Below are 12,099 nucleotides of genomic sequence, written 5' to 3' on the forward strand. Positions count from 1 at the left end.
AGTGCCTCATGGATGCCCAGTTTTGAGCTGCTGGATCTGTTCTGAATCTATCCCATTTAGCACGGTGGTAGTGCCACACAACATGTTGGATGGTATCCTCAGTGCGAAGATGGGACTTCGCCTCCACGAGGACTGTGCGGTGGTCACTCCTACCAATACTGTCATGGACAGATGCGTCTGCGACAGGTAGATTGGTGAGGACGAGATCAAGTAGGTTTTTCCCTTGTGTTGGTTCGCTCACCACCTGCCACAGGCCTAGTCTGGCAGCTATGTCCTTCAGGACTCGGCCAGCTCGGTCAGTAGTGGTGCTACCGAGACACTCTTGGTGACGGACATTGAAGCCCCCCACCCAGAGTATATTCTGTGCCCTTGCTACCCTCAGTGCTTCCTCCAAGTGGTGCTCAGCATGGAGGAGGACTGATTCATCAGCTGAGGGAGGACGGTAGGTGGTAATCAGCAGGAGGTTTCCTTGCCCATGTTTGACCTGATGCCTTGAGATTTCATGGGGTCCGGTGTCAAAGTTGAGGACTCCCAGAGCCACTCCCTCCTGGCTGTATCTCACTGTACCGCCACCTCTGGTGGGTCTGTCCTGCCGGTGGGACAGGGCATACCCATGAAAGGCAATGAAAGAGTCTGGGATGTTGGCTGAAAGGTATGATTCTGTGAGTATGGCTATGTCAGGCTGTTGCTTGACTAGTCTGTGGGACAGCTCTCCCAATTTTGGCACAAGTCCCCAGATGCTGGTGATGAGGACTTTACAGAGTCGACTGGGTTAGGTTTGTCTTTGTCCTGTCCGGTGCCTAGTGGTCCATCCAGTTTTATTCTTATGACTTTTTTTCAGCGAGATTGTACAATTGAGTGGCTTGCTAGGCCATTTCAGAGGACGATTAAGAATCAACCACATTGCTGTGGGTCTGGAGTCACGTAGGGCAGACCGGGTGAGGACAGCAGGTTTCCTTCCCTAAAAGGACATTAGTGAACCAATTGGGTTTTTACAACAATCCGGTAGTTTCATGGCCACTATTACTGATACTAGTTTTTTTTATTCCAGATTTTATTTAATTAAATCTAAATTCCCCAGCTGCCGTGGCGGGATTTGAACTCATGACTCCGGATTATTAGTCGAGGCCTCTGGATTATTAGTCCAGTAACATAGACACTATGCTACCGTACACTATGCTACATACATGAACTTGGGACACCGTTTTCCACCAGTTTGGAAGCAGACACTGCAACATTTGCTACCATTTTGGCAGCAGTAGAAAACCAGTTTGTCTCATTATCGATTCATCAAAGCAGCTCAAAAACATTCCAGCTTTTAGATCTAAAGCAGTATGAATGTCACACGTAGGCAGTTACCAAACTGATGAATGGAGTATGCTTGATTCTCCAAAGCTAATTTGATGGAAACTAAAGGGATGAGGGAGGGAGGAATGAGTGAGTAAAAGAATAAAAAGTATACTCTACATTGCCTCCAACGCTGTGTTTCAGCGACCAGAATTGGACACAGTATTCAAGATGCAAATTGATCAGAGCGCTGTACAGTTTGATCACAGCTTCCTCTGACTTGCACTATTTTGACTATGTGGTTCAACATTGGTTTTGCTGCTCTACATTGGTTGGGTATGTTGAACATTGAGTCAACCAAGACTCCTGGTCTCTTCCAAATTCATCCTTAGCTGTTAGTTTGAACAGTCAATGAGATCATAAACCAAACGATCCTCAGAGCAGAGACTGTGTTACACCCTTTAAAAGCACCAAGACAGCTGTCACTTTTTATGATTACAGCATTTGGTTTTGTCGGTTAGGTTGGTTTCTTCCTCTACCTATATACTTTGCCTTTAAAGTTCAAACATTCTGCAGCTGACGCGCTATTATGACATGCTCTCAATGGGGCAGTCTCATGGCAGGGGGCAAAAAAAGTGTTTTGTGGTAGTAAACCGTACCAGAATTAAACACCTCTTTGACTAGAATAAATGACTCTCACCTTTTTTTAAAAAAAGGCAATAATCTGCAGTTGCTTGAAATCTAAAACAAAAACAGAAAATGCTAGAAACACTCAGTAAGTGTGGAGATAACAAGTTGACTTTTCAGATATGGGCCTTTCATCAGAACTGGAAGATATTACAGATGAACAGCATTTACAATGAGGGCACAGAACGAAGGCTAGGGTATTTTTCCCCTCCCCATTCCGTGGTTCAGCCCGGCATAATGGCCGCGGAAGGGGATGGAATCGGTGGCAAGGATATGGAGTTTGTTTTACATTTTTTCCCCACCTTGAGCAACGGTCTTCTCAATGTTTAACTAGAGGAAATTGCGGCTCATCCTACACTGGATATCGGACAAGCAGACTGACAATACATAGGCAGTGAAGGGGTCGAGACAGGTGGTGGAGAGTGTGTTCTGGGTGCTATCAGCGTGCACATGGAAGATGACCCCATGCCTACAGATAATGTCACCAAGGGACAGCATGTAGATGAGGAAGAGGAACAATGATTCCGGAAATAACAGTACAGGACATGAAGAGAAAACATCATTGGAGATGATGTGGGCATGATTAGATAGGGAAGAGTGGAACCAAACGAGGGCAGTCCTACCTAGCTGACAATGGAGGAGAGGTGTTGGAGGAACATGGTGTAGTTAACCATGTCAAAGGCTGCAAAAGAGGTCGATGAGGGATAATGCATCACTGTTACAGTCACAGTACGTCATGTGTGACTTTGGCTGGGATCATATTTCAGTGCTGTGGCAGATAGAAACATGATTGGAGACATTCAAACATGATGTTGTGGGAAAGATGGACGTGGACTTGGAGGCAACAATACATTCAAGGACTTGAGAGGAGGTTGGAGATAGGATGGCCAATTGCAAAGGACAAAGGGGCTAACGGTGAGTGGCGACTGATTTGAAAGGGAGGGGGACAGTACCAGAGGAGAGGGAACCATTTACAATGTAAGCTAGCATGGAGGGCAGAAAGGGAAATTGTGTAGTGAGCAGTGGGAATGGGGTCAAATGAACCGTAGGTGGGTTTCACAACGAAATAGCTCGGAGACGCAGATCGATAGATTTTTGTTAGGCAAGGGTATTGAGGGACATGGAGCAAAGGTGGGTAAATGGAGTTTAGGAGATCAGCCATGATGTAACTGAACGGCGGAATAGAGTCAAGGGGGCTGAATAGGGACAGCAGTAGGCCAATGTTCCTAAAAGTCACTCAGCTCCAAACAGGAAGGTCCTGATTTTTTTTTAAAAACATGAGACAAGTCGTACAGCCGCCAATTTAACCCTTTGGAAGTCAGGTGTGCTCACGTGTGCAATTAGTAGCCAATTAAAGACCCAGTAAACTATTACAGCCTTAAGGCTTCTGCCTTTCAACAACTGCAGCTATTGCAGTAAATCCCAAATAACCACATATGAAGAATATTTAATTGCATTCAGGAGACAAATAGGATGCAGGTAATATGTTGAGGAAATTGAATTGCTTGAAAAACTAAATTATGTGACACAATCCGTGATATCCTATCACACAATCCGTGATATCCTATCACTTAATGTGCTTTGCCGTATTGTTTATTGCACATATTCTGCAATTAGAACATTTTAAAAGCCATGTTAGAATTCTTTTGACATGTCAGATGTTGTGGCTCAGTTAGGATTTAACAATGGGAGCTTTTATTAATGCAGCAGTTACCATGCTCATTTTTCATCTTCAAGCTGATCTATCCAATAAACAGCTGGCAGCAAAATAATTCTCCTGTAAAACATCCATTTTATACAAATAATTTCACTTCTACAGAATTGTGACGGTCATTGGTGCCCAAGGACATAATTCCATGAAAGCTGCAAAAAAGGCAAACAGCACTTTGGGTTTTATTAATATGGACATAGAGTATAAGAGTAAAGAAATAATGATAAATTTACACAAAACTTTCTTTAGGCCATAGTTAGAGTACAGTTTTGGGCACCTCATTACAGACAGGGCATTAACATGTAAAGTGTCGAATCACCAGGAATCGGGAACTATAGTTATGAAGAGAGACTAGAGACACAGGCAGTATTTCCTATGGAGCAGAGAAGGCAAAGAGATTTAAAATAATTTTTTTTTAAATTTATGAGGCATTTTGATTGAGTGAATATGGAAAGACTATGTCTTTTGGTTAGCGAGTCAGTAACACTGGGTCATCAATTTTACATGGTCACAGAGAGGCTAGGAGAAATGTCTTTTACACAGAGGACTGTTGGAGCATAGAATACTTTGCCACAGGGACTGGCTGAGGCACAGACCATTGCATCTTTTAAAATAAAATGGGATAAATATATGAAGCAGAGAAAGATACAAGGCTATGAGGAGAGACCAGGGCAGTGAGATTAGTTTTGCTCTAACAAAGAGCTGGCAAAGAGACAAAGGGCCAAATAGCACCCATCTGTGCTGTAAACTTCTACAGTCCATTAGTTCTAAGCGTCCTGGTTAGCACTACTACACTGGTAGCAGCTGGGACGTAATGACTATTCATCATTTCACTGACATACATATAAACACGATGAAACAAATATTTGCACTTTACTCACCCCATTGTTTAATTTTGATATCATCTGGGGCACGGATTCAGTAATGATTTACTTACATTTAGCGTTTCTAATGTCATGGCAAATTTTTAACAAATTCAGTGAGATGGCCAAGTGAGCATGGCATTCCAACATAAGTAGATTTCAAAATGCACCAACTAAGTCAAAAACCATAGCAAGGTCTGGATGGCAAGGATCTGGTTTGTGAGTGAATGGATATTCTGGAGGGAAATGCAAACTGAGACATTGACTGTTGATCTACTGCAGAGTTCAAAGGGTCAATGGTGGGTGGGGTGAGTGGGATTGGTGGGTGTAGTTCCCAGAAAGCACACTGGGCAGGAAGGTGGTGAGAGGAGGATGATGTTGGGGTTGCTGCTTGCAAGTAGGCAGTGATGGGTGCCTCGATAGGCCCCTTTGGATAATGCCTAAAGAGGCATGGAGGGAAGCTGCGCACTTATCTAAGTCCATTCAAGCCTGGGACAACAGCAGGAGTAAGAATGAAGTGGTGTAGTCATGGGTTGGGTAGATAGATTTGGGGAGGGCAGAGGGGGGGGGTGGAGAAGGGAGGCGGAGGAGTGCAAAGTACCTGAAAGGGGAGAAATAAAAAAAGGTAGCATAACTGGGTGACAGGTAGGGAGGAGACAGGAAAGAAGGGCCCCAAGATGAAAACAAGAGGCAGAAGTACTGAAGTGACTGAAATAGAATGTTAGCAGTTTTATAAAGTTGCTTTGTTGGTTTGTAATTTTCCCTTTCCATGTGGTGTTACATAAACTAATTTTTATTTTCTGCACAAGAAAAGTTATGCTGCAACAGACCAGTTACCAGAATTATTGCAGCACTCAGCAAAGTCCTTACCCATTCAAGTCTATGTGTACTACAAATATTAACCACCAAAATGAAATGTTGATCTTGTATTGAGAATATCGGGGAGTTTCTAATAGCTACTTATGCTGCTCTTCCTTTTAGTGTTTAAGGCACTCATCCTCAGTCGATGGTTACTAATTTCTGAAAGTGTAACGCTGCATAGCATTTCTCATGTAAATATCAGCACTAAATCATGCTGACAATTAAGTTTTCTTTGGAAGTGCAAACCCTGAACATTCCCAAATTCTTCAAAGAAAATCCTGGCTACCGTTGGGAGTCAATTAGTGAAAACCTATACAGCTGATCTATAATCCTTACTCCTTCCACTCTTGGTCAGACAAAGTGACCAACTGCAAATAATTAGCATATGCAAAGGAAAGATCTAGACCATAACATTCAGCTTTTCTGCTTTATATAAAAGAATCAATTGATTGTTCTGCAAACAGCCCAGCATCCGCGAGAAGCCAAGAAACATCAAGTGACGGGGCCACGAGGGGCACAAACTGCAAGTAAAAGCTGGAATCTACTTGAAAGTTAAACTGTGGGGGCTGGCATGGTGAATACCATTTTAAAATCAATCCCAAGAACCTTCATCTTTCAAAGGTTAAACAGGGGAAACATATTCTGTCTTCTACAGTATAAAAATCACGAATGATAGTCAGCAATAATTAGAACTGTACAAAATCTGAAAGATTAAAATACAGCATTTGTATATTTCTTTTACATCATTAAGAATTTCAACAGTAATGCCTAATAATGAGTTTTCAAAACATCATAAAATAGTGACCAAAAGGTGCATCAGGCAGGTAGCTGATTGAACCCCTGTGCAACTTCTCACACGCTTGACTGATTTCCTTGACTCAATTTCCTGATTCTCATCCAGAACTATCACAAGGAGTGTGAGGATGGTGTCAACAAGCAGATCAATATGGAGCTCTATTCCTCCTATGTTTATCTTTCTATGTCCTATTACTTTGACCAGGATGACGTTGCCCTGCGTCACTTTGCTGAGTTCTTCAAGAAGCAGTCACATGAGGAACGGGAGCACGCTGAGAAACTGATGAAATTCCAGAATCAGCGTGGGGGCCAAATCATCTTGGAGGACATCAAGAGCAGGATGAGTGGAGCAATGGTCTGGAGGTGATGCAGAAGAATGTGAACCAGAGTCTGCTGGATCTACACAAACTGTCCAAGGAGAGCACTGACACCTCATTTGTGTGACTTCCTGGAGACCCACTACTTGAATGAACAAGTGAAGATGATCAAGAAGCTTGGAGATCACAACACCAACCTGAAGAGACTGGGAGCCCCTGAGAATGGCATGGGAGTGTACCTGTTTGACAAGCACAGCCTGCATCAACTGGGGTTCTATACTTGGTGAAAATGGTGATTGCTTTGGTTGTGATTAATTCCCAGTTTTCTGATCTAACTGTCCTTGTACATGGAAATAAAAGCTATTCATCAAAAAAAAATCAATACAGGACATCAGAGGGCTGCGCTCACACCTACTGGTCGCTTAGAGCGCAACACTGGCTGAAGGCCAGGAGCAGGTTACATTTTTTTCCAAATCTGCTGACCCACTCCTTAAAGAGTCTGGACCTGAAAGGAGGAGGGTTGCATGTCAGGGGAGGGTGAAGTAGTTACTAAACTATATTCCACCTCTCCTCCGTTTCCCCCCCCACCACCCCCCTGCCTAGGATGAAACTCCAAAAATGTAATAAACTCAAGGTTCTGATGGCATTTATAAAATGCTTCAAACTTTGATCTTGTTGTTTAGGATGTCATATTAAACTCAATTAGATTACAATCCCAGATTCACTCCAATATCCACTATTCTTTCTTCATATTTCCTGATCTCTTGTGATGTGGTTGGTAGATATTCTGGGGTCAGGAGTATAGCGATGATGTTTAGGTGAAAACCTGCTCTGTTCCTTAAGGCCACCAATCAGATACTTCCTGGGCAGAAGCGATCTAAATGGATACATCTTTACATCAATTGGAGGACAATTACTGTCACTGATGGAAGTTTCTCTCACATGGCAGCTGCTTGGCTCCTCGAGGAAAGGTGAGGTTATCTCGAGGTCTGAAAAACCAGCAGGAAATGACTGGCTTTCAGTACTGACCCACTGATGTTTCATTCATAGTGCCAAATCTGAAGATAGAGATAGATTTAAAAGGGCAGAACTGGAAGAAACTTAAGTTTGAATCTACATTTTGACATATTTTCTCTCAAGTTTTTCCAGGACAGTTATGTTTGCTGGTGTTGGCTGGAAAAGGAAGCCAAAAAAGAGGGGAGTCTTCTCATTTAAATAAAAGTCCTGGTAGGTCAAGTAGAGATTGGCACTGGATAAAGCCCATTGAGACGCAGGACACTAGTTTCTAGCACTGCAAAGAAAATGAACAAAAGATGCAAAGATGCTGGGTATTGTCAAGACACAGCTAAAATTGAAAGACTCCACTGGAAATCATAGTTGCTTTGGCAGCCGACACTTACTATGCAAAGCAGCAAAAACACATGCTACCTCTCAGTACGGATTAACTCCCAGCACTGCATGTGAATATTTATTGTGGATGTGCCATATGGACAACATTAATTGCTGTTAAAACATATTCTTAGTCCATTTTCTTCTAATAAGCCTTGAAAATCTATTTTGAAGATTGAAGTTGCTGATGTATAATGGTTTCCTTAACTTTGTGAACTGAGCTAAATCAAACACCTTTTGAAATAAATCAGCAGGATCACTGTCCCAAAACATTACCTTTTTTTAGTAAACCACACTATGATTAGAAGACTCACTGGTACAAGAATCATTTCTTAAAATGCTATTGAACATTAATTTTTCAATTCCCATTTAATTAGTTTGGCAGCATTATCAACCTCTAGCAATCAAAAAGATCATGACAACAAAAACGTGATTACTAGCTAACAGTTTCTGATAACCCAATCCCATCGTACATTTCCAGTATTTTTTTATTTCAGATTTGCAATTTTTCCTTTTTAATTTACAAAACAACCCTCATCTGAAACATTAGCTCAGATTTTTATATATATATATATATATAAAAAAATATAAATAAAAGAGAACTTAAATTGTATAAAATGAAGATTTTTATCCCTGATTGTTTTCCTCCACCATTTGTGGTCACAGTCCATTGGTCACCATTGGTGGAGCCTGGATACTGGAGCTCCATCAGAGAAGGGTACAAAATTTCCATGATGTGTGGAAGACAACATTTTTTCAGCAAGAGCAGAACTGCTTTCCTGCCTGCTCCTGTGACATGGGTTGTGACAGTGCATTCTGCATTTTGGAATTTCACACAAAACTCCCATGATCCCTCACACATGTGCACAGTTAGAACTCCTCGGTCCAGCTGAAGAAACCAGGCTCTGGGAATAAAGCAGAACTCAAGTCCCAGAGACAGGTGCAGACCTCTACAAGGAGAAACTTTAATATACAATGGCTAAATTTATGGGTAAGTTTTTTTTTTCAGAATTCTGTAATTTATAGGCATTTAAATAGTGCACAAAAAACTTTCCGTCCTTAGGGTAAGGTCAATAAGTTCTACTTGCTCAAATTAGTACGTGGACATCATAGTCTATTTTTAATTTGTCTCTGGGATGCGAGTATCGCTGGTAGGGCCGCATTTATCATCCATCCCGAGTTGCACTGAGAAGGTAGTGGTGGGCCGCCTTCTTGCACCATCACAGTCTTTGCGATGATGGTGCTCCGACAACAATATCAGGTAGGGAATTCCAGAATATTGACCCAGCAACAAAGTTACAGCGACTTATGTCCTAGTCAGGATAGTGTGCAACTAGGTGGTGATGGTGTTCCCACAACGCTGCTGATTTTGTCCTGCTTGATAGTTAGGTTAGATTTCAAAACATATGCAGCAACATTTAGGTCTGTGATGTATATATCCCATTGCAGGGGGCAGTGTTTGAAACCAATGGTTGGAATAAACAAAGGAACATTGTATGCACTCATTTCCATTTCCCTAGTTTGCTCCATGTGCCTTACTTGCCCTGTACCTCTGTATCTTCCCTCATTCATTTTCTGCCTGATCCCCTATGCCACCCCCTCACGCCTCTCATGCTATAAGCCATCCACTATACTATGCCCTATGCCTTTCTTCCCTCTTCTCCCCACCCAAACATTGTACCTCCCTTGTTCACCATCCATGTACTTTGCTTTCAGTCTCAATGCAAGAAAATCAAAGACCACCACTGGGAGGCAGGGCTATGCGTGTCTCCACTTCACTTTGAAACTGATCTATTCCCTAATTCTCAGAATGAGTGTCAGTGAGAGCAAGAGTAAGCAGACAAAACTTACAGTAGCTAAGTGAAAACATTTAAACCAAAGCATCAAAAGTTAATGCAAATCAATAAGTGGGTGGTCAAAGGTCAATGGAACAAACACAAAAATGTAAGCACAATGGCAATCAACACAGTGTCGTGGTTATGCTTATATGGCAAAGCTCACTTACAAACATCAGTCACCAATAAATGTGCAAAATTAATGCTTTAATGCACTACTGTTCATTTATTATCCATCAAATACTGGCACAGGTTTAATGCTGGAATTATGAGACTCCTGTAGGTAGACTAGCCTTTGATGATATTTATTTGATTAAACACAACCTAGCTAGTATGACTAGACTTCCCATTTTGTCCAGTGATACCTACAGAACCTAGATTTAGATGGATGTAGATGGGAAGATACACAAGTCTGGACTACAGACTTTAACACAGCCGCCACAATGCCAATAGCAAGATTGATTCAAGTCTCGTCAACAAATCAGATTTCCGTCTCATTTTCCACCTTCCTCCCCAGAATGGAACATCTTGCTGTTCAGTAATATGTCCAGTGCCCTAGCCAATAGGCAACCCTGGGACTTGAGCTGTTGACCTTCTGGCTAGAATTAGCCAGTCACTGCAGCCAGTTTCTGAATACAAAGAGTCACTGATGTTTTGTTTTGCATTAAAAATGTTAGGAAATAGTTATTTGCATAATTCATTCCACAACTGATTTATCCATTTGCAATCACTATGAATGACCATTTCCCTACTTGAACTTAAAGCAGGCTAAAACAATTATACAAATTAAACTACATTTTAGCAATGAATTTCTTGTTCTTCACTGAATAGCCATTTTGTGTGTGTCACACAAAATTCTTCCAGTGCAAGATCTCATTTTTCATTCTAGCTGTAGGAACCTTCCACTTTTCTACAATGAGGCTCACGTACAGAAAGTTCACCACCACAAGAGACCGTTTGTGTTAACTACTGTACATCAGAGATCTATTAATACAGCAAACAGGATTTTACCTCAAAGTTTTAAACTACACAAATGGCTTTAACAAAAATTTGAAACAGACTCACCAAATCCCTCATTAAACAATGCAAAAACTTCCAAAATAAAATATAGTTGAGAGTGTAATTTACTCCCCAGCCCAAATAGTTTTCAAAGAGGGTATCTTACTTTAACTTATCTTCTAGAAAGGAAAGAACTCCAAGCAGAATTCAGCCAGCAGCTCATCATTTTGGAATCAACTAAAGACCCATTCAGACGTACTTAATGAGCATATCCATCGCAGGGAGGATCAAAGACTGGTGATTGCAAAGAAATGCTTTCATTCTCCACAGATCTTAGAAGTATCAGGAAAACATTAAATTTACAGTTAATATTGTATGTCTTGTGTACAGTTAGGATTAATATACCATAAATGTAGGACAACACGCATCTGTCAACAATACAAGAATAAAGCAATCACCTTAGCAGTAAGCCACATTATTGCTAGACTGTTAACATAAGGCTGTGAAATCGGCTAGCCAGACATTAATGGATGACCGATTGATTCTTCTCTCTCTCCGGCTATTCATCTTCCCACTACTCACTTTTTGATTCTCCTCTCTCTCCGGCTATTCATCTTCCCACTACTCACTTTTTAAGTTTTTTTTTTAAATTGTAGCCAGAGTCAGAGACAAGTCAGCACTCTGCAGGTTTTTTTCAGTACGCAAGCAATTTTTGTCCTCTCCACAGCAATGTAAACAGTGTAATTATAACCTTCAACTTATAACCACAGCCTAAATTCTGTTTTTTCAAGCTGAAAACAGCAAATATGACCCCTTACACCATTACAGACAGCAATACGAAGTGGGTTCTCGTCAATCGTTCCCCACATATACAATGTCTACCAGGCAGGGTCCAAATCTCTGCTTAGAGTGAACTCGAAGCTCAATTCTCCAGCAGAATAGACAGTCTGATGTGAACCGAGGAACTTGAAGGAGTAGGCTCTATCCTACATTTCTAACTTATTTTTTTAATGGGGCTATTTACAAACAAATGAGAAGGTTTTCCCATTTGGTAAGAGTTCAATGTTGTAAGGCCTTCAGAGGCTTTATTCCTTTGGAAAAAAACTTCACTGCAGGACAAACTGTACTTTTAATCACTGCATAACTGGACATTGATGGATTGGGACAGAGAGCTGTTGCAGTAAGTTATAACCCATGTATAGTATGTGGTTAGAATGAGTGATACAAACTGTCCTTCAGATAAACAACTATTCAGAAATATGTGGACTCATCTGTTTTGTGCTGAACAAAGCTTAAAATATAGGGATGACTTTGAATTGGAACACTCTGCAGACATGTTAAACATCTCTTGTATC

At 41.3% G+C, this 12,099-nt stretch overlaps 1 protein-coding gene and 1 pseudogene across 4 annotated transcripts in view; one reads left to right on the top strand and one right to left on the bottom strand.

Moving 5' to 3' along the window:
* Positions 1-12,099, bottom strand: part of sipa1l2 (signal induced proliferation associated 1 like 2) — a 393,092-nt gene that overhangs the window by 312,288 nt on the left and 68,705 nt on the right. The window contains exon 1 of one of the 4 annotated variants that reach the window (XM_067984148.1): positions 11,203-11,320. The exons of the other annotated variants lie outside the window; for them this stretch is intronic. The gene's annotated coding sequence lies outside the window, so the exon portion shown is untranslated. Of the gene's footprint in view, positions 1-11,202; positions 11,321-12,099 lie in introns of those variants that run through there. 4 annotated transcript variants of the gene reach the window in all.
* LOC137322138 (ferritin heavy chain pseudogene) lies at positions 2,425-6,808 on the top strand (annotated as a pseudogene).

This window comes from Heptranchias perlo, chromosome 5, assembly GCF_035084215.1.
Source record: "Heptranchias perlo isolate sHepPer1 chromosome 5, sHepPer1.hap1, whole genome shotgun sequence".
NCBI lineage: Eukaryota > Metazoa > Chordata > Chondrichthyes > Hexanchiformes > Hexanchidae > Heptranchias > Heptranchias perlo.